The sequence below is a fragment of the Podarcis erhardii genome (genome assembly GCF_964252035.2).
Source record: "Podarcis erhardii genome assembly, chromosome: 1".
NCBI lineage: Eukaryota > Metazoa > Chordata > Lepidosauria > Squamata > Lacertidae > Podarcis > Podarcis erhardii.
The window spans coordinates 111,750,538-111,773,462 of record NC_138497.1 but is presented as its reverse complement, the minus strand read 5'-3'; the positions used below and the strand labels follow the sequence as shown (position 1 = coordinate 111,773,462).

General features: G+C 41.4%; 1 protein-coding gene across 1 annotated transcript in view; it reads right to left on the bottom strand.

Annotated features, from left to right (window-relative positions):
* The window catches only part of XIRP2 (xin actin binding repeat containing 2), an 82,001-nt gene extending 60,747 nt beyond the window's left edge, over nucleotides 1-21,254 (bottom strand). The window contains exon 1 of the mRNA XM_081869917.1: nucleotides 21,120-21,254. The gene's annotated coding sequence lies outside the window, so the exon portion shown is untranslated. The remainder of the gene's footprint in view (nucleotides 1-21,119) is intronic.
* Between the last annotated feature and the right edge of the window lie 1,671 nt (nucleotides 21,255-22,925).

Genomic DNA, 22,925 nt, shown 5'->3' with positions numbered 1-22,925 from the left:
TCTCGCTCTGCTCAGCTATAGGGGTGGTGTGCAACTATACAATAATGGACTGGATGACCCTTGGGGTCCCTTCCAACTCTACAATTCTATAATTCTATGAATGTGATCTCCACAATTCAGTCTTTTACTATTAATTATTTTGCCTGCAGGACCGTGATAAATCCTTCACAATAATTAATTATTTTGACCTCCCTTGAAGTACTGCAAAATGAAGTCACTGTGCAGGGGCTGACTACTCCCAAGCCCATAGGTTGTCCCCTTAGTTCTGTAAAACTTTTTGTGAAAACGCAAAACATAAATTACTTCCTCTATTAGCCTCACAACCAGGTCAGTAATTTTCCTTCCAACCGGCAATTAATGAAATTATTCCTGTCAAATATGTGCATTTTCTTGTCATAATATGCTTTTTTATTTGCAGTTTAATGAGCTTAACAACCATTATATTGAGCTCTTAGCTGGGCTACAATATAACCTTTTCAGCAGAGGGGAACAGGAAACCCAGCATTTGTAAATTTGACCAAAAAATATTCCTCTATATTACACCTATGCTTGTTGATTTCAACCATACATTCACACTCCAAGCATGCAACTGAAATGAGCAAAATAACAAAAGACTATGGAGCCAAACACCATTTAGGATCAATTTATGCACTTAATGTTCCAGAAAGAACAGCCCCATCTTCATGAGCCTTCCATTCGACTCTGTAAGCACAATCCAGCATGTGTCTACTCAGAAATAAACCCCACTGAATTCAGTGGAACTTGCTCGCAGAGCATCGGACTGCAGCCTATGAGGCTTGCAGGTGAGGTCATCGTGATTTGTTACCAACACTACTTTGCTTTAAAAGTCCTTACATTTTTATTGGTGTTTGTTCCTTCCGCTTCGATCACAGTAGGGGATGTGAGGCTGGAAAATTGTTACTGGCTCTCCATGCACAGCTGATGAGATTCATGAGTTTGCTAGGGTTTTCAGCCTCTCAGTCATTTTCATCCTCACTTTATAACCCTGTCCTTTTGAAAGTTTTATTTCTTAGAACACAACTTTGCAACAATAACTCCAGAGACATGGTGGTGCTTCATACAGGATGGCATGAGTTGAGACACCAGTGAGCAAGGAGGAATGGAATCTTGGTCTCACTACTACACAAATGATGAACATCCACACATGCTTGAGAAGCCAGCCACACAAATGTTAGAGCAGCGTTTCTCAAACTTGGGTCTCTAGCTGTTGTTGGACTACAACTCCCATCACCCCTAGCTAGCAGGACTAGCGGTTAGGGATGATTGGAGTTATAGTCTAACAGCAGCTGAAGACCCAAGTTTGAGAAACACTGTGTTAGAGTATTCAGAAGGGTCAAGCTTTTTTTAAAGGTTGCAATAAGGCATTAAACCAAGATCTGCAAAGCTTGACTTTGGGTATATACAGGTTCCCACAGTAAGAATGACACGAACTCCCTCTCCCACTGGCAGTGACAGCCTATAGGACTAGTATTAGTACTATAGTACTCAAAGCATTTCTTGTTTTCTTGTCATTTAGTTATGCCCATTGTAGAATGTAAACTTGGTTTCATATGAGCTGTTCTATTTCCATCTGGAAAGAGTATCCGGAAAGCTTTCAGGTTGCTCACTCACAGAGAATAGGCAATTGCATTCAAGAACAAGTAGTGCTATTTTGTTCTTTCTTATTCTCACTTCCACTTGTTATATTCAAATAGCAAGTAATGGTTGGAATTGGGAAAGGATTTCAGAGAAGCAGCTCTTCCAAGGACTACTGGTCCTGAGCACTATGCATCACCTCCAGCATCAAAGCACAAGAGTAGGAAACAAGATATTATTATTATTATTGCATTAATTTTGTATGCTGCCCTATACCCATAGATCTTGGCACTTCACAACATAAAATTACTATATACAACATATTATGCCAATAAAGACCAATAAGGTAAAGGTAAAGGTAAATGACCCCTGGATGGTTAAGTCCAGTCAAAGGAGTCTATAAGGTTGTGGTGCTCATCTTGCTTTCAGGCCGAGGGAGCAGGCATTAGTCCACAGACAGCTTTCTGGGTCATATGACCAACATGACTAAGCCGCTTCAGGCGCAATGGAACACTGTGACGGAAACCAGAGCACACGGAAACACCGTTTACCTTCCTGCCACAGTGGTACCTATTTATTTACTTGCACTGGTGTGCTTTTGAACTGCTAGGTTGGCAGGAGCTGGGACAGAGCAACGGTAGCTCACCTCGTCATGGGGATTCAAACCACTTACCTTCCGATCAACAAGCCCAAGTGGCTCAGTGGTTTAGACCACAGCACCACCCGCATCCAATAACATTATAAAACACACAAAATACATAATAAAAACAGAATCCAGCAGGGCTTTTCTTTATGTTCTTAAGATACAAATAGATTCCCTGCCCCACCCCCACCCCTTCTGGTCAAAAGTGTCATAAGACAAAATCTTATAAGTTTACGTGAAAGATGTGTCCATATGCCATGAGCAGTGAATTCCTTTTCGAACTCTTGGGCTGCTAGTGGCACGTCCTCTATAATGCCTTTGTTACTATTACCAGAATACTAACTTAGTTTAGTAGTTAGAATTTGCAAGATTTTTCATTGGTTCTTAAAATAGCTTATTGATATTTCTGGGCTGATTCTTCTTCTTTTTTTATGAACAAGGGACAGAACAAAGCAATAGAGGCTAAAGCCAGACAATAGTTTCTTTCTTAGAGAGTTGAAGGTGATACAGTTAGCATTGCTCCCTGTGGTTTCCTATAAACTCGTTTCTTTTTATCCTGCTACCAGCTGTGGTGTGCCTGGATGGCAGAAGCTGCAGACAAACCTACAGCTAGAGAAAAATACACCTCTCTGCTGTTGCTGTTTTAAACGCACCTATCTAGAAATACTGGTTTAAAGAGAAGCAGATTAATGCTTGTGATGGCTCAATGGGAAAGTTGCATGAGGCTGTTAACGTGAAGTTTTGATTATACATATCTTTGATATGGCTGCTATCATAAGAGTAATAGACCGGTAATTAGCCCTATGTCTGAATTGAAACCCAGTGGACTCAGTTACACTTTTTCTTATAATGCAAGAAGATTCCTGCTGGATCAGATCAAAAGCCCATTGAATCTAACACTCAAAATTGCTAAACCTATGTCAGTAGGAAGTCCACAAGAGACTCATGAGTGTAACAGCAGAATGAAGTGTCATTACCATCTCTGGGATCCCATAGCTAATTCTCCCCTGGTCTCCTCACTGGCCCAAATAGGACTAATTTAGCCAGCTAGCCGTGGTGATCATCTAACGTTTATTGGATGGATTTCCCCCCTAAATTGATTTTTGAATTCTGAATTTATTGTTATTCACGTTTTATATTTTATTTTATGCTGTTTTTTGTTGCATCAATTAAGTGTTTTAAATTTGTTGTTAGCCGCCCTGAACCCGGTTTTCTGAACCGGGAAGGGCGGGGTATAAATAAAATATTATTATTATTATTAAAGAACGGGGCTATGGGTGGCTCACTGGGTTCAGGCCCTGCCCACTGCTAACATGCCAGCAGGAACCGCCTCCCCCCCCCCCAAGGAAATGCAGCAATATTGACAGAATAAATGTTCCTCAACCCTGCTTTTATGTAATGGGGATTACATGATGAACTATAGCAGTGCAAAGTAGTCCCTAAAGTCCCTAAAATATATTTGTCATTCTGCCGTGTAGTAGAACCCAGAAAGAAAGGAGGGCAAGGACTTCATTTGCTGAAGACTTAGAGAGCAGAGCTGCAAGGTCAAATTCCCCTTTACTTAGAAAATCAAATTTTCTAAGTATCCCCAAGTCCTTCATTCTGCTACAGTTGAAACACAGCTGGTACAGAGCAGTAAACCTTCCTTGTGATAAAGGACTATCATTTCTCCAGCGAAAATAGGGGCGTCCTGTTTAATAAGAAAAATAATAATAATAAATAATAATTTTATTATTCATACCCTGCCCATCTGACTGGGGTGCCTCGGCCATTGTGGGCAGCTTCCAACTTATAATAAAACATTAAACATTTTAAAACTTCCCTATACAGGGCTGCCTTCAGATGTCTTCTAAAGCATGTATAGTTACTTATCTTCTTGGCTTGGGGGCTGGGGGAGGTCACATAACTCCATACCCTCCAACATTTCTCCAATGAAAATAGGAATGTCCTAAGGAAAAACAGGACTTTCTCAGATCAAATGAGAAACTGGTACGGCTTCTGTAAATCCAGGATTGCCCCTGGAAAATAGGAGCACTTGGAAGTCTGTGCTTAGAAACCAGAGCAGCAAGGTCAATTTCCCCTCGGTTGGTTAATACTATGAAATAGCTGCTGTTCATGCTGTGGGTACAACACTGTGCTCTTAAAGCACATTCAGAGCACCCCCCCAAAAAAATAATAATTCCAGGAAATGTAGTTTGTTAAAGGATGCTGGAAATTGTAGCTCTGTGAGGGGTAAACTTACAGTGTCCAGAATTCTTTGAGGGAAAGAATATGCTCCGAATGTGCATTAAAGGCATTGTGTTAGCCACATTGGAGTGCAGTAGTACTCAGAAACACACCAGCAGGTGGAGTCTTCCCCTATAGTTACTGGAGGAATATGCTGTTCTGATGGCCCGTAAAACATTACACATGTAGCAATTTCTTTTTGGCAAAGGCATGCTGATTGTTAATAAACAGCAGTCATCTGCATAGCTCTTCCCCTTTCTTCTGTATTAGGTCTAAGGAGAAGAGAATGTACAAAAAAGATAATAATTGTAAGCCCACCAAAAAACACTTCCTTCGAAATTTACTGGAAGAGCATTTGCTCCAGTTGACTGGAGAGGAATCCACTGTTGTACATTAAACAAAAATAACGTCCATTTTTAATCCTTGCTCCTGTCTTCCAGGCTGTTAGCTGTGGCTAGCCACAGCAGTGATCAAATTATAGCTCCACCACCCATCCCCACTCTGTCCCCCATACCCTTTTCTGAAGGCCTTCTCAGCTATTATTTTTAGAAGGTAAAAGATGAAAGGAGCACGATGGGGGGGGGGGACGGGGGGGAACATTTAAGCAGTGTGGGAATGTGATTTTCATTAAGAACCCCTCTTCATTATCTGCTCTAACTTGAGCACTGGGTCGTGGTTTTGTTTTTAAACAGCATATTCATGCAAAGTAGAGATTGTCATTAAATGCTGGCTATGTGTGTGTGTGTGTGAGAGAGAGAGACAGCAAGTGGGGGAGAGAGAGGAATGCAAAACAGGTAGAGCAGAACTCTGCCCAAACTCTTGCTTCCTTTGACTTACTCTGTGAAACTAATATATGCTGCTTGATCCAGGAGTACAGAGAAATGTATACGCAGCCATCTCTAGCACCTCAGAAATGTCTCCATTCACAAACAAGTACCCAGCAGTCTCTTCTGTTGGCATTTTCCCTATTCCCTTGCCAGGCTAAGAGAATCATTTATAATTGAAAGGATGCCTTAAAAGCATCACCATGAATATCTTCACTCTTGGTGTACGCAGGGATGAAGAAAATAAGTTGTGAACATCCTCTGGCTTATTAATAATCTCTCTGTAGAGAATCAACCACCCATCTCCCCCAAGTTTACCTCATAAAAATTGCACCATTCCTGTGCGGGCAAGCTTTACACTGCTTGGAAACTTTGATTTGGCAGCACACAAACTTCTGCGAACAGGATGTTTTCCTCTAGAAAATGGGAAGTGTTCAGCCAGCAATTCTGTATTGATTGAAATGCTGCCTTGCTATCAATTCCCACATGGACATACTGTGCTAACCTTTGAGCATCTTGGTGGGACGAAGGGTTAGTACAGGCAATAATGTACAGCTCTCAGGCCGAACACCCTGTGTCCTGAATTCAGCCTCTTGTTACAATCTTGGGATTCCTCCACTTTCATTGATGTGTGGGCAGACAGAGGCATCCAACAAAATAGTTCCATATGTGCAAAGATTTCCACCTGCACAACAGAACTCCCCCTCCTCTTCCCATGTGCTTGCCCCAAACCCTCCCCAAATCTGGTCCAGACAGTTGAGAGAACCACAGAACAGACAGGAGGAGCACAGAAAAAGGAGAGGGAGAAGTTTCATTGCACAACCAAGTATCCTTGAGCTAATGGAACAACTTTGTTTGACAGCACCCAGAGTGTTTGAAAGGTTCAGCAATTAGCAAATATGGAATTGCTGCAATATTCAGAAGCAAATATTGCTGGTTTTTATATTTTTGAAAGGGAAACAGCCATGATGTCCTAGTAACCTTTGGTGAACCTGAAAGCTCTTTTGCATACATCATGATCTAATTTAATTAGTGCTGGGAGAAAGCCCATTGAGCAAAATGGACCTTTTTTCTTACTAGACATTTATAGGATTGCACTGATAGTTTGCATAAGACTTCATGTGCGCCATCTTAAGACTGCAAGAAGACTCATTCTCTCCTCCACCGCTTTTAAAAAAGTTTTATTTTATATTTGCTTAATGTCCAGCTGGATGAAGAACTGTGGGTGCAAAAGCTTGTTCACTACACTCTGTCCTTGTCATAGGTCCTAAGGAAAGTATTATACCACTGTTACGTTTTTGATTCCCCCCCTCCCCGCTCCTTACACACACAATGGACTAACACGGCTATCTGTATTTTTTTTGCATTGATTATGATTACCACCATATCTTCGCATGATTTTCTGGGACTATATTATGACATTAAATATATGGGGCCCTCCAAGTGTCCCTATTTTCCAGGGAGAGTCCCAGATTTACAGAAGCCGTCCTGGTTTCTGACTTGATCCTGGAACATCCCACATTTCCTTAGGACATCCATATTTTCATCAGATAAATTCTGGCAGGTATGGTTATGCAACCCCTGAGGCCAAGGAGATAAGTAACTATATAATCTTTAGAAGACAATTGCAGTCCAGTATAGGGAAGATTTTTTTAAAAAAATAATAATTAATGTTTTATTAGGTTTATGTATATGTTGGAAGCTGCCAAAAATGGCTAGGGGAACCCTTTTAGATGGGTGGGGCTATAAATAAAATTATTATTATTATGGAATAGGATGTCCCTATTTTTATCAGAGAAATGTTGAAAAGTATGAAGTAACAAGAGGATTTTGTACATTTCAACAAATTTATAAAGTGCTTAGAAGTGATTAGACCATGATTATTTCTCTTGCCAACAACACACAGTCCTTCCTGTTTCATCTGCAGGTGTTGTCCGAATTCTTTCTCCCAAGCAAATGGATCTTTCACTTCCTTTATAGAAGCTGCGCAATCAGCATTCTAACCACTTTCTGGAAATGGCCAGGAAATAAGAGTGGAGCCACCAAAGTACAGTGCCCCCAGTCCTACATTCCTGGGGTGCTCTGGAAAGATACCAAGGATCAAAAGCTACTGAAAGATTGAGGGGAAACAAGTAGGGTACACTCTCCCCATCTTTCTCCTGATAAATGTCACCAACAAGGCTGACAAAGGCAGTTTCAGTATTATGACCAGGTCTGAGGCCTGACTGGAAGGGGCCCAAGTAATCAGCTTCCTCCAAGCATATCTGAAGCTGGTCCACTACCACCTTCTCAAGCATTTTGCCCCCAAAGGGGATATTTGACAATTGGCATTAGTTGTTTAACACTTCTGGATCCAGGGAGGAGACCTTAAGGAAGGGCGCACACCACAGTCTCCTTCTCCAGGAAAGCATTCATCCCACCCTGGACCCACCCTGTCAACTTCCTACAGCTAGTTCTAAGAAGCCAAGATGGGCAAAGGTGGTTGTCTAAACCTCTTCAAACAGCTTGTCCATATCCTCAGACGGCAATGATCATGACACTTTAAAACCACCAAAAAAAAATTTAAGTGTAGCATTTTGGAGAGGTTAGAAGAAAAGAAAACTGCTAATCAGCAAAGCACCTTAGCCCATGTGAAAGTTGCTGGAACAAGCCTAGATTATTCCATTAGTTTAGGTATGGGGTGAGTGGGAAGGTTCTTATAACAATCTATCAGGAGGTTAATTTAATTTCTATGTTGTAGATGTTCACAACGGTCTGTCGCTTTTGTTCTAAATTTCAAAATGCATTTAATCTGATGCGTCTGACATCATGTAATTTAATTTTAAAGAACTCCTCCTGAGATATATACCAGCATCTGGTCATTTCCCAGTAGCTCAACAGGCATTTACTGTTAAGGGCATTGTAGTTGCTAAAAGAACTATTTTAGAACACTTGGAATCTGCTTCCTCTCCAATCAATATGCAGTATGCACAATTAGCAATTTCATTTATGAATGGAATAAAGGCATACAAAGGGAGAAGGAAACTCGAGACTTTTTGGGACGTGGGCCTTCCCGCCCAAATTATGCTGCCCAAATCAATGGGCTATTGGATTTCAAAAAAAAAGAGAGACTTGGCTGCTTATTTTAGCTATGCTTTAATACATTTCTTTTCACATACTGAAATTACCTAGAAATAATAAAAATAAAAGAACTTGGTCTCATTTTACATGCCATTGCAGAACACATATAAGTGAAATAATGGGGGAAACCCTTTGGAAGAATACATCAGCGTGCAACATAAAAAAGAACTCCAACTACTAAAGACGCTTGAAGGGTGCTATGATTCATCTTTAATATGTAAATTGTGATTATGTTTTTTCCGGCATTTGTTTTCTATGCCTCATAATTGCACACACATATTAAATAATGTTGCCATACCGTTCTCCGCTTAATGAGGGGTATTTATTATTATAAATGGAACCAATGAAAATTGGATGTGTTGGATGCAAAGCAAGGATTAGAATGGATTTTGCCTCCCATCAAGTCAGTCTCTCAGCCTTATAATAACTACATCTGAATTACTCAGCTATAACTTCCAGAAAGATATGATGTCATAATCAATATAGACCGATCCATAACGAGGGCTTTGCTAGTGCAACAGGGGTACTCTCCTGCCTTAATAATTTCCTGCCTTAAGTGCTCTCATAGCAGCTTCCTTTTCTTTTCCCCTTTCATAAATTAAGCCTAGAGAAGTAACAGAATCTGACAGAAGAACTGCTGGGAAAGGGTTTATAGAGGTGGGTGCACTCAAATTGCATATAAAGTGGGACATACTGAAATATTCAACCTCATGGGTAACCCAACCTATAAGGTATGTGAGAGCCTAGAAGTGTACAGTTTAATTCAAAGGGAAGGAGAGGGGGAGCGAGAGAGCGAGACAGAGGAGTAAAAAGCAGAGAGCGTGTGTCTTATTTCTTGCCATAGAAATGTCACTGCTCCCTTTCTGACAGCCGTGCGGTTCTCAAAATCTGCCTGACTCACTCTGAAATTATTTCCCAGTGCCACAATGTTTTTTTAAGCGTCGAAATCACCTTTTTAAAAAGTTGATGAATGCAAACCTGACATTCTGCGCAAATGTCCCTGCAAGGACACCTGAGACTACTTGCCAGGCTATCATGTTTATCAGCTGAGACCAAACCGTCTGAGGGAGGTGGGGGCACATTTGTGAGAAGCTTGTCAATTCTTGGGGCAGAGCTGACAACTGACATCTTACGAGGGAACCCGATTTTTGTTTTCTGACAGAGGAACAGCTTTTGTCCTTTTAAGAACCCCCAGGAAGTTGGAAGGTGCAAAGTGCAGTTTCTGATGTCACATCGTGATGGTGGGTGGTGGAGATGGGATGGCCCCTGCTCTTGCTAAATGCTTACCCAGGCATAGGCAAACTTCGGACCTCCAGATGTTTTGGAACTACAATTCCCACCATCCCTAGCTAACAGGACCAGTGGTCAGGGATGATGGGGGTTGTAGTCTCAAAACATCTGGAACGCCGGAGTTTGCCTATGCCTGTGCTTCCCTGTTTCAGATAACTTAAAGAGACAGAAACTATGTTAGACTGTGGCCACATCTTTGAGGTTCATGAGAGCTTCACTGCCAACATCCATCCCATGAGAACCAACCAAACTTCATCATTATATCTGCAGATGAGACCCATTTGCAATGGTTTTTGCATGGCAATGCAACAGTTGTTTCAAATGGCAGGGCTTTATGGCTGCTTTTCCATTCTGAACAGGCTGCCCTTGACAAGCATGTTCAAGGAAAGATAAGGATTAGGAAGGAGTTGATTGGTTTTTGCCCTCACAAAAATTACCTTTCCTGTTCAGGGAAATCTATATTCTCCCTCTTCATGATGGCAGATAAACCTGAGAGCAGCTAAGGTTACCTCTTGCCCCTGCCCTCCTTTATTCTTCCCAATTTCCCTTTTCTTTTAATTATATAGTCTTTGCCCTAGTCAATGAGCAGTTTTAAATGTGCAATCTTTCTAAGTGTGATAAATGCACAAGTGAACAAATGCATGCGGATTATTCTGTCTGGAAGAGGTACAGCTGACCTGCAGTTAAAACAACTTTGGGAGCCAACTTCAAGAGCAAAGTTCTTGTGCTCCATATATACTGCTGCAACTAAATTCTCCATTACCTAAACAGGTTTTATTTAAGGGAGGGGGTTCATGGATGATATATGCTACAACAATGAACTATGGTTAACCTAAACCAGGCATATGCAAACTCGGCCCTCCAGATATTTTGAGACTACAATTCCCATCATCCCTGACCACTGGTCCTGTTAGCTAGGGATCATGGGAGTTGTAGTCCCAAAACATCTGGAGGGCCGAGTTTGCCTATGCCTGACCTAAACTATTGAGAGTAATCACATGCACATTTGTGTTGCATACCTCCCAACATTCCTCAGATGAAAATAGGGACATTTCTCACTCCCCACAACTGACCCTCCTCGGCCCCCCATTTTTGGCCCATCCGCTGCCACAGAGCATTTCCACCACTGCAACACAAATCAAACACAGCACACACGCCCTCCACTGTCCAGGGAAAAGCCCCTTAATCCTAATTTTAATTTAATTCATTCTTTGGTAGATTTACTGAACGAAAAGCAATGAATAAGTTTCAGAAAGGGGCAAGATGTGGAGGCACAAAGCACTTCTTAGAGAAATCAAGACTCCTTGCGCTTCGCTCCACTCCTCCCTCCTTCCCACCCAAGGTGGCCTCTGCCTGCCCCTCAGAGCCAGTGTGTCACATTGGGTTGGGCCTTGATGGTAGCAGCCTCTCCTTCTCTTCACCCGTTCTCTGCTACAAGCTGCCCAACAGTGGAGGCCAACAGTGGCAGCCATGGAAAGGCCATGGGATGTTCCCTCACAGCTGTCATTGCCACTGCTGGCCCTGCTCGAGATAAGCAGTGGCTCATCCTTCTCCCCAAGTTCGGTGGCAGCAGTGCTGACAGGGAAATTAGGGACATTCCAGGATCAAATCAGGAGCCAGGATGGCTTTTGGTAATTCCAGGACCATCCCTGGAAAATAGGGACACTTGGAGGGTATGTTGCTGTGTTTCGATAGCAGTTTGTATCATATAAGGTGTGCTCTGCTTCACCTCTTTAAAGCCAGAGCAGAAAACATGTGCCAGGAATATCACTTAAGTAATTATCTTTGCAGCACTTATAAGGCATGAAAGAATGGGAATTAAACTCCCCTGGCAGATTAAAAATAGAAGGCTGCTTTGAACCTCTGAACCTCCTATAACACAATCAAACTTACTGCCAAAAATCCTCCGAAAGGTGCCACATGAGCAAGTGAAGATTAAAACTACAAAACTGTTTGTATGGAAAGCAAAACACGTACCTATCGGGCTTTGCGCCAATTCCGTTCCCTGCCAGAAGTTGAATGTTTCCATTATTGCAGCACAGTGAAAGGCAATATTTATTTGTGTCTGAAAACTTTACCCCACCCCACTAAACATAAAGATTTCTTTTTGACGGTGGCCAAATCGCAACAGACTTTACATTTGCTCATGTGGTTGTGAGATTAGAAAACTCAGCCTTGGACACAGTGGCCTTAGTCTGCCATCTGCCCATGGAAGTTGGTGGAAAATAACACTGAGCAAATGAATCTTGGCAGGGAGTGCATATTCTCTCACCAAGTTTTCACCTTCACCTCCATAATTTAATTATGTACATAATGCATAGCGATAAGGAAAGAAATGAGTTCACGGTTAAAGGTGAACCTCCCTAATTTGCACCTTCCAAAAAAAATAAAAAAATAAAAAATACATAAACCAAAACACTACCGTCCTTTGAAACTCATGAATTTTGCAAGGCACTTCTCCAGTCGAGTAATGTTACACAAATGCACATGCTGAGGCAAAGTGTGCATAAAAATGCAAATGTTAGCAACCCCAGCATAACAAAAATGCATTATATTAAGGAAATTGCTTTGCAAAAATGTGTATAATAGGCAAAAATGCATACAAGCACGGGTACATTCATTCCAAAATCCTGGCTGGATCTACACACACCAAAAAAGCATTCTAAACCTCAAAGTGGGAAATCATGTTGGTGAAAGACGGACCTCCACAGCACCATCTGGTGTCACAGTGTTGTAACTAACACGTATAAAACGCTTTTTCTTTACTAATGTAGCTGAGTTTTTCACAATTAATTTTCATGAGGACTTAAAATAAAAAGAGGAAACTGATGCAGAAACACCAGTTTTTAAAGAGTGGAAAAACGGGGAACTGAAAGAAGCAGAAATTGACAGATTTGCCCCTCCCTGGTAATAAAAATCATATGTTTATGCATTTATACATAGAATCATAGAGGTGGAAGAGACCCTGAGGATCATCTAGTCCAGGCATAGGCAAACTTGGCCCACCAGATGTTTTGGGACTACAACTCCCATCATCCCTAGCTAACAGGACCAGTGGTCAGGGATGATGGGAATTGTAGTCCCAAAACATCTGGAGGGCTGAGTTTGCCTATGCCTGATCTAGTCCGATCCCTTGCAATGCAGGAATATGTAGCTGTCCCATCAAACCTGAATATATACATACATATACACATGCAACCAGGGAGGAGCAAGAGGCAAGGGAAGTCAACAGAAAAGCCTGCTTCATGTCCTAATCACTCAAGGATTGGAAGGGGCAGAGCAGGCAGGGCTTTTTTCCAGCTGGAACTCAGTTCTGGCACCTCTAAGGTGGGCACCATTGCCATTCAATGAGGATGGTGCTCATGGTGAGTTCCGTCACCTCTTTTTGTAGAAAATAGCACTGAGAGTAGGCCTTCTGTGGGATCTGGAAACCTGATTGTGCATGCTTCCAGGTCCACTAGAAGTCTATGCATGCTGGCCTCCTCAGCCCAGAAAGCCATGCTCAATATGTGGGCATTGGGAAATGGGGAGCTGCACAATGCTGGGGACTGGCTGGTGCCATAGTCCAGTGCTTCCCTTTCCAGTGTCAGACCCTCCTTCCCATAATAAACACATGACAGGAACTAGAGACAGTGTTATGTACTGAGTTGAATAGGAACCAAAATGCAGCAGTGTGATTGGTCCTAGAACAATAGGATTCAGAATGCAGCAGTCTGATTGGTCCGCAGGAGCCACCCAATCCGCTCCAGGTAGAAGTGAATCCGCAACTTGATTGGCCTACAGGAGAATCCCGGAATTAGCCAATCACATGGGGCCCATTGTGTAAATAATGTATATAAAGCAGAGAGTTTGGGGAAACTTCCATTCCTCACTACTATGAGCTGAATAAAGAGCATGAAATCTACACGTGACTCTGAGTATATTTCAGAGAGGAGAGACAATGTAAAGGGAGTAAGGTAAAAAGCACTCTGCATGTGAGCAAACTTAAGGAATGGTGTAGGATAGGTGACCTTTGTGTAAGTTATTGTGTGTTTGGTGGGGGGACTGTTTCCATCAGTTTATTCATGTGAGAGGGACCTGTGTGTACCTGTAGCCCCTATCCAGGACCAGGCCTTAGTCTTTCTGATTTTGCTCTCTCTTGTACATGCCCAGGTTTGCTTGTGTATCCTCAAAAAGTATTATGGGGCAAAAGTATCATGTAGCAGGCAAACAAAAATACAAAATTCCCTGACGATTAAATTCAGGCGCCTTCTTCATCATCAGTTAAGCTACTCTTCAAGCACAACCTTTCTATTTAAAACTAGGATCCCCGTGAGGTCCCACACATTTAAATATGCAACCAACAATTTTAGAGCACAACTCACAGGCAGACAGAATGTGAGGAAGGCTCTCAGTATGGTGGCATTTGACGCGCAACTAGCACAGCAATCTCCCAAAATAAACCACTTTAGGATCAGTTTTATGACAAGTCAGATTATCATCTCAAACCAAACGTTTGTCTTTTTAAAAACCCTTTTAAGTAAAATTGACACATCTCAATTTGGGACAGACAAGGCAATTACAACTTTCTTGGACAAATCCAGTAAGCCGAGGGAGATATTTCAAAGACGCTCTGGAAAATGATACGGATCCAAGGTGGGGGGGGGGATGTGAGAGAAGGACTCATATAACACGGATGCTGAACAGCTTATAGCACATACCCAGGGTGAAAAAATAAATCACTTCTTTTATTTTCAGCTTTCATTATTCATCAGGTCATATTCCTTTCCCCCTTTAACACAACTATTTTTAAAACTTGTGGAAAACAAAACAAAGAATGGATATGGGGCGATCTGTTCCATCTGCCTGGATGAGCAGGGAACTAAATGAATACCATAGGACACCTGGTGTTTCCATACCATATTCAACACTAACATTTCTAACTTCCCCCAATTATATATCAGGTTGTTATGACCCCAGATGACCCTAAAGCCACAGTATCTTGTACACTTTAGCAACTTTAGCTCTTTGGACAGAGATAGCCTGTCACACTCTGGTAACAACTAGCCTACCTAGACTTAAAAAAAAAAATTCTGTACATTTTTAAAAACCATTGGTTTTATTTTTATTTTATTGAAATCCTTCATGGATATTTTATAGCATTTCATGCAAACTACTTAGAGACTTTTTAATGGAATGACATTTTGCTAAATCAATCAATCATTCAATCAATCTACAAGTGGGCCAAAGGTTTGCAAAAACAAACTTTTCCAGTGTGTGTGAGCATGACTGTATGCGTGTGCAAAAGATTTTGAACCTTTGAATTCGGAGGCAATTTCAAGGGTGGGGACTAAATTTTTCAGATAGCTGGGTGTATGCTGACTACGGCCATGAGCAAAGGCGGCTCCCCCTACAACACATCTGTGAAGATGAAGATGATGAATATGTAAACCACTTCTGAACTTCACTCAGTTACAGTTATGGTTACAGCTATGGTTGTTGCTTTCCTACTTTGATTGATTTGTGTACCTTGTTGACTTTTTGCAGTTGTATTTTTGAAAATTAATAAACATATAGTAAAACTAATGTACACACTTGGAATAATGTCATCGCAGGTGGCATCCAAAGTACATTTTTCAGCCATTGTATTTTTAATGAGGAAAAGGAGATAGCCGCCATCTTTGCTTTTATCACATGTATCTAAAGTATCCAAGGTATTACCGAAAGTGCATAAAAGCCCTTAAAACACCCTAGGAGCCAGTTACCTGAAGGATCACCTTGTCTCTTATACACTGGCCAGATTGCTGTGATCACCTGGAGAAGTCCTCTGTCTCACACTTATTTTATGCTCTCTTGTTTTCCATGCAAGCCAAGGCTCTCAGCAAACTGGCACCAGCAATTTGGAACACTCTTCCTATTAAATTCCAGCAGGCGCTGCTAATTCTGATATTTCATCACCTACTGAAAAACATTTTTGTTTCTCCAAGCATTTTTAGGGAATTAATTTGTCATTTGTTCTGTGTTTTATAGCTTTATGGTGTTTTAATGATTTTATCGTACACTGCCTTTTTTTTTAATGCTTTGCTGGCCTTTAAATATCCCCCACACCACCACCCCAACTGAAGACCTGTCTTCCCAATTCACCACCACCAAATGGCATACTAAAATTGGGAATGAGTACTTTGTTGCGGCCTTAAACTAACATCCCTGTTAGAGTGCTGCAAAGTGTTGTATGCAAGGCTGCCTTTGAAGAATATCTGGAAACTTCAATTAGGTCAAAATACAGCCAGTTTTTGGGATAATAATGCAATATGTGTAAGGTTGGTGCGATTTCTCTACTTAGGTTCTGAAAACCTTTGTTTGTGACATTTATTTATGTCTTGAATATGGTTTTTATGTTTTTTGTGGTATTTACTATTTTTTTAAATAAAATTAAATACAAAATACAAATGCAGTCACTAGACAATTGAATTAAACAGTCTGGAAAGAAAATATATTGGTGTTTTAAAACCAACTAACTGGCTCCTGGTCTGTTTTATAGCACAATTCAAATCATAACAATTAGAGCTCTCTACAGATTGGTATTTGAATATCTAAAGCACTGACTTCTTGTCACATGAATTGGCCCATGTCAAGAGACATGGAGACATCATGGAGAGAGTGGTCAGATGAGCAGCAGGTGTGGGAGGAGATTGGGGAGTTGGAGGAGCCTGATGCAGAGGAAAGCCCTAGAGGAATGCTGGGAGGGCCCTTATGGCTTGGGAAGCAGAGAATTGGATTTGGGGACAGGGCTAAGCAGAAGAGTGACCCACCTCTGGGCCATCAGATACCATTAGCATAACATAAGTGTGGTGGCCTTGGTGTTTGCCCGTGGCTTTCAGGGAGGAGGCATCTAAGGGTAGATCTGGATTCAAGTTGTCCCATTGCCTCCATCTCTATCTCCAAGGATGCAGAGATGACTGCACCAGCAGGAACAGACAGTGCAAACTTTTTGTACTCATAAGGATGCCTACTTGCTTGCCTGGTGCTGAGACTAGGGGGCATGTCAAATGTTGAAACAAATAATAATAATAATAATAATAATAATAATAATAATAATAATACAGTCATACCTCATGTTACGTTTGCTTCAGGTTGCGCATTTTCAGGTTGCGTCCTGCTGCGACCCGGAAGTACCAGAAAGGGTTACTTCCGGGTTTCGCCACTCACGCATGTGCAGACACGCAAAATGACATCACACGCATGCGCAGAAGCGGCAAATTGCGACCATGCATGCGAAGATGCGGGTTGCGTTCTTTTCAGGTTGCGAACGGGCCTCCGGAATGGATCCCATTCGCAACCAGAGGTACCACTGTAATAATAAATTTTTATTTGTACCCCACCCTCCCTAGCAAGAGCTGGGCTCAGAGTGGCTAACATCATATAAATAATACAATATGCATAGAAACAAGCAATCAATCGATTAAAATGCATCCTAAAATTAATTCAAATAAATTAAAATTAAACTGATGACAATCCGCAGGTTAAAATTGAAAGTGGCTTATACTCGCCAGGACCAACTGTTTCCACTGATATTATAAGGACCTGTGAGTGGTAAGTTTACACCTAGCCATATATTGTAGAGTTCTGCCATGCCTTAGGAATGTGTAGCCTGCAGCCAAGCCTTTGTTGGGACAGTGTACTGATTTTTCCAACAGAGCCTTTCATCACAAACTGATAGTTTGCAGAGGGCTTTAAAAATTAGTCAGAGAGCTGCATACAGGCCCAGAACCACACATTGCCCACCTCTGATGTATGGGTTGAGATTATCATGGCTGCAACCCTTTGACCCTGCAGTTATTGTGCATTCTCACAGCTCACTGCAGAAAAGCAATGGCAGGTTTTCCAATTCACAGGTCCCCACCACCCCCATTAAGCACTAAAGCAAGGTTTGTATCTAGTGTAGCACTGAGTAACCATCCTGCCAGTGTAAGGATTTGTGTTTGTGCAGCAGGATGTCCACTGTCCTCTGCTTGCACATGCCCCATTTGCTCTGGAAGGTTAGGGGAACACCTAGAACAGATTTAGGTAGTGCACAAAGGGAGGAAGAAGGAAAGTCCTGTTTCAAAAGTGTAAATTCTTTGAGTTTCTCAGCACTACATTGGAAACTGTTTTCCTGTTTGTCCCTTTCCTGGATCTATTCAAAATAGTCAGGAACTACTTGTTTGTCTAATTTTAGCATCCTCCAAAGTACACATACCTTTTCATCCCTGGCTAATTTGACATTAAGTGTTTAAGTGATAAGGAGGGAAGAAAACAACATAACTTGTTTGAATGTCAGACATCGAATGATGCCAAGGCACTGCTTGATTAAACCGAAAGCTGCAGATAGACTCGTAGCCCAAAATAATCTGCCCCAGGATGAACTTGAATCTGTATCTTCAGTGCAATCCTGAGGCAGCAGTCTTGAAGTTGGTTAGGACCTCAGCTGGCCTTAGAAGTTCAGAAGTAAAGATGAACCTCAGATATAAGATGGATGGTCAACAATGCTAAATTTGGGGGGGCTGGAGATGGAGATGGTGGTGGCAAAGAGATAAGTACCTACTAGACAATGTGGGAACATAACTTGAAAGATATTGGGAGAGTAAGAAGAACCTAAATGAGAGGTATGTGAAAGAACTATTAGAAAAAGAAGTGGGCAACTTAATGTTAGAAGCTTGTAGTAGGTGTGGCCTGCACATATTCATTCATGTGCACATAGTCTCTCTCTCTCTCTCTCTCTCTCTCTCACACACACACACACACACACACACACACACTTAAAAATGGGGAGAGTGCAATCCTCACTCTCCCATACCCTCCAATAAGGACATCTGTAATTATTATTCAATAATAATAATAATAATAATAATAATAATAATAATACCCTGCCCATCTGACTGGGTTCCCCCAGTCACTCTGAGCAGCTTCCAGCATACATTAAAACATAATAAAACATTAAGCATTTAAAAAAACTTTCCTATACAGGGCTGCTTACTTAGCTCCTTGGCTCGTGGGTCACATAACTCTGTACCCTCCAACATTTCTCCGATGAAAATAAGGACATTCTAAGGAAAAGCAGGACATTTCAGGATCAAATCAGAAACCAGGATGGCTTCTATAAATCCAGGGCTGTCCCTGGAAAACAGGGACACCTTGAGGGTCCAATCTCAAAAGCTCTCCTTGCTGAAACAGAGAAGGCTGGACCACTCCCTACTTCAGCAGGGAGAGAAGGCACTTTCAAAATGCTGGTAGTGCTGGTGCAAGGAGTTATCTCCACTGCTGAAGGTTATTCTGCCACAACCAATACTTTACCTTCCTGTTTATTTCCATCATCCTGGTTTGAAAAATTCAATTTCAGGCCAGAATATCAGTGCAAAATATCAAGAAGTAGAAAAGTTGTTAGATCAGTTGTCTTGAGCTATGCTTATGGTGAAAAAGAAGGACTAATTGCACAGTTGCACAGCCATTTTTCTGCAGTCATTGCACGTTGACTGTGCCATTTTGGGCTGAGCTGGCTGTGTGTGTGAGCATACTAACGCCATATGCTGAAGTCGGCGTAGATATGATTTTGGAATGAAAAACAGATAATTCTTTTGGGAAGTTGTGTTGAATGCTAGGTTCAACAAGCAATAACTTCAGGTTTAATTAAACTTTGAAGTCCAAGTGGAATGCTCTTGGGGGTAAGGGAGGTAGGGAAAAGCAACCCAATGCCTATTAATACCACAAAAATTTCAGTCAGAATCCCTAGATCTTCACCACAGTGCTAATTGTAAAGCACTAAGCTGTTGGTTTATATTAGCGATAGAGGGACATGCCTCTATTTTCAGCATGTCTATTTTTATAAAGATTGCAGCTTGGTAATGGTCCTTAAATACATGCTGGAGTAATGGGGTAGGCTGCATGAGGATTGCTTCTGAATACCTTGTGAACTTATTAGCCAACATGGCACAATTAGGGGCAGTGATCTCACTGAAGGAACAAGTCATGTGTAATCTAATACCCTATCGTATTAGCTCACCATTGAAATAAATAATTAGGAGGCAAAAGAACCAAAAACAAAGCACCTACCTAGCATGAAATACTTGGGAGTATTACTAGCCTATCTTTCCAACAAGAGTTCATACCAGCGCAATAATTACTGTTGTGACAATGTAACCAGAAACAAATTAACACTAACCATATATGACATTTGAAAAGTTATTGTACTCGGTGCTGTATAAAACTTCTGCTAGTTTCAGTGCTAGTTTCTAAGATCTGTTCACAACTTTTCAGACATCATACACACTATTCAAAAGCAAGCAAAAAAGATAAACTGTTCAAACGATCTGTATTTCTTATTCTTAATTACTAGTTTTGCTTCTAGGCCCTCTTCTGTGTTCTTGGCTTAAGTTGTTGAATGCATGAAGTGAGGTCCGCTCACACAACGAGACACCCTCCCCATCTCACCCACCTGCATACCCCCACAACCCTTAAATCTGCTCCGGGCGTTGGGGACACCCCTAGAACAGGCTCAGGGGAGCACAAGGGGAGGGCCTCATTTCCCACCACACTGAATTCCTCTTGCATTGAATTCCACCCGGTGATTTTAAACATCCATGGCAATTTCAGTTCTCACTTCAATCCTACATTTGCACAGTGTCATAAATGGTGTGCTATCTCTTTACAACAAAACCTTTGTGCCCTCCAGATGTTTTGGACATCCCCTCCTGTCAGCCCCAGACAGCAAAGGTCAGAGAATTGTGCTTCAAAACATGTGGAATGCATCAGGTTCAGGAAGGCTATGTTAAATATTATGATGTACTTGAGCTGCTACGAAAATGATGATTGCTGTTTTAATTTAAACATGCTGATGCACTCAGGAATTAGAGAGCGAGAGAGAGATTTTCATGCAGTGGGTGCTATTAACCTCAATGGGGTTTGTTCAGATCAAACCAAGGTATACTTCCAACAAAGTGGAATTGGGAGTGCAATCTTGAATGCACTCTGTGCTGCAGTTTGGGGTTTGATCTTGAGCTGCAATCATTATGATTAGGTGCTGAAAATGTATCCATGTGGTGTTTATCCAATATATCAGAGTGTGTGGTGTTTGCGTGCACAAACCTGATCAGTCCACAGCCGCTCAGCTAGAAGTCCACACAAACTAACAAAGCAAAGCCAGTGAGTGTCACAGGTTGAGAGAGTGGTGTGAGATTCCAAGTACTGGCCATTTTGCTGTTGTTGTTGATTCTAAAATAACATTTAAATGCCACTCATGTGTTCTTGCTCCCTCTCAGCCCTGTATCAATAAATGCCATGCTGTATCTATAATCTCCACATAAAATCCATGTCTTGAGAGGGAAGCAGTTTCTGTTCACCGCTCACACAGGAATGTCTTGCTTCCCACTCACATGAACACAGAGAATAATGCCCAACCCACTTACCTTTCCTAATGTTCAGAACTCTGTGAGAGAACCGCAGCCTCTTTGTCACTGAAAAATCTTTATAGTCCTCTCCACACAGACTTGGTTTTGCTTGGTTTTCTTTGCGAGACAAAGTTCCCAGTCCCCTGAATACAGAGTCTAGTGGAGACCAGCTCCACTGAAACACGCACCTCTCCCTTCTCTCAAGTGAGTGGATTGAGACAGCTGGTTTTATTTTAGCCCTGCATGCAGAACATGGCACTTGGCACCTATTTTTAGGGGCTGAGGCCTGATGAGCCAGTGCCTGAGTCGACTACTAGCTCTTGGAACCTGTTAGTAAAGGCCATCTTAGAGTGTCCTTTTGTCATATCTCTATGCAGGGCATAAGCACTTGTTCAGTCAATCAAAGTTTCACTTACCTAACCCTCTAGTCATTCCTCCTTAAGTTTTACCCCCCTATATAAAACAAGAACTCCAATTATCCTAGCAAAATAGGAACAACCCCACAATGCTTTGGATTAACATTTCTACCCCTTTCCCCTTAATTTATGCATACCAAGTTATTTTGTGAGGGAATTTTTATTATTATTTTAAACTCCTATTCTACCAAACAATATATATGCTTTGGATTAGCATTTATTTAAAGGAGGTTATACAGCAGGTTATTTTGTGAGGGAAATGTTTCCTTTAAACCAAGAAGTCCATATTTTTTAGGAAGTAGCACATTAAACTCTGGGGATGTGCATGAAAAAAAGCACTGGGATAAGAGGTAGGCAGCCAGGTGAGAGCTGCGGGAGTCTGCCATTCTATGTGTGGATAAATGATATGATATGCATGACATAAATGTGACAGGGAAAAAGAGAATGAAAAGTCTTTTTTGTTATTCTTTTTCTATATGTTTTCTACTTTGTATTTTCTTATGAGTTTGAATTTTCATGTTTAATATGTTAAAAAAAGACTTTCAATAAAATTGATATTATTATTTTAAAATGAAATTGACCCTGACTGGAACAGGGTTTTTTAATTTTTAACCTGAGCCAAAACTCAGTCCCACAACTTACCCAAAGTGTCAAGTTCAAAGTGAAGTAGCCACGAGTGCATTTTTTTCCTGGTCACCTCTGCATCACGACTCTATTCCCAAGTCTGTGAGGTTGATAATAGATTCACCAGTGAAACTCTGCTTACTGTGAAATATGAATTGAATTTGGAGGAAGGGTCATCAGTCAAAACATCTGAGGAATGTTGATAGGGTTTTGAGAAAAGGAGTGAAGCTCCTCACAGGAATTCCACACATCCTAAAGCTGTCATCCCAAGTTTTGCCTGTACTGTATTATTGGGAGCACCCTGATCAGGTGAGACATTTGTGGAATTTGGAGGGAAGACCATTTGTGTAAGTCTAGCCAAATGTCAGGATCAGGGTGGTGGTGGCAGTTTCGTGCATAGAAGATACAAGTTAGAAAATGCAGCTTCTAGACAGGACCATGCATTAGTACATTTCTTTTAAGCACTGAGGTTATCATGAAAAGTTTAGAGGCAAACCAGTCAGAAAGTTAAACAAAAAACTTTATTGTCTCTCTCTAGCAAGAATAGAGGTGACACAGGGAATGCCTGACTCCAGCAAATACAACTAAGTCAAGTGCCACCTAGTGAGTTGATTGTATAATTACCCCTAACCACAAAGAGGGCAACCACACTTTCCAATTCTATTGTGAAGCTAATTTTATACACAAGGAAGAATGAGTACCGAGTATTAAAATAAAACCATGGCGTGGATCCCAGGCCAGTAAATGCTTTCACTATTTTCACACAGGATGGTGACAAACTATG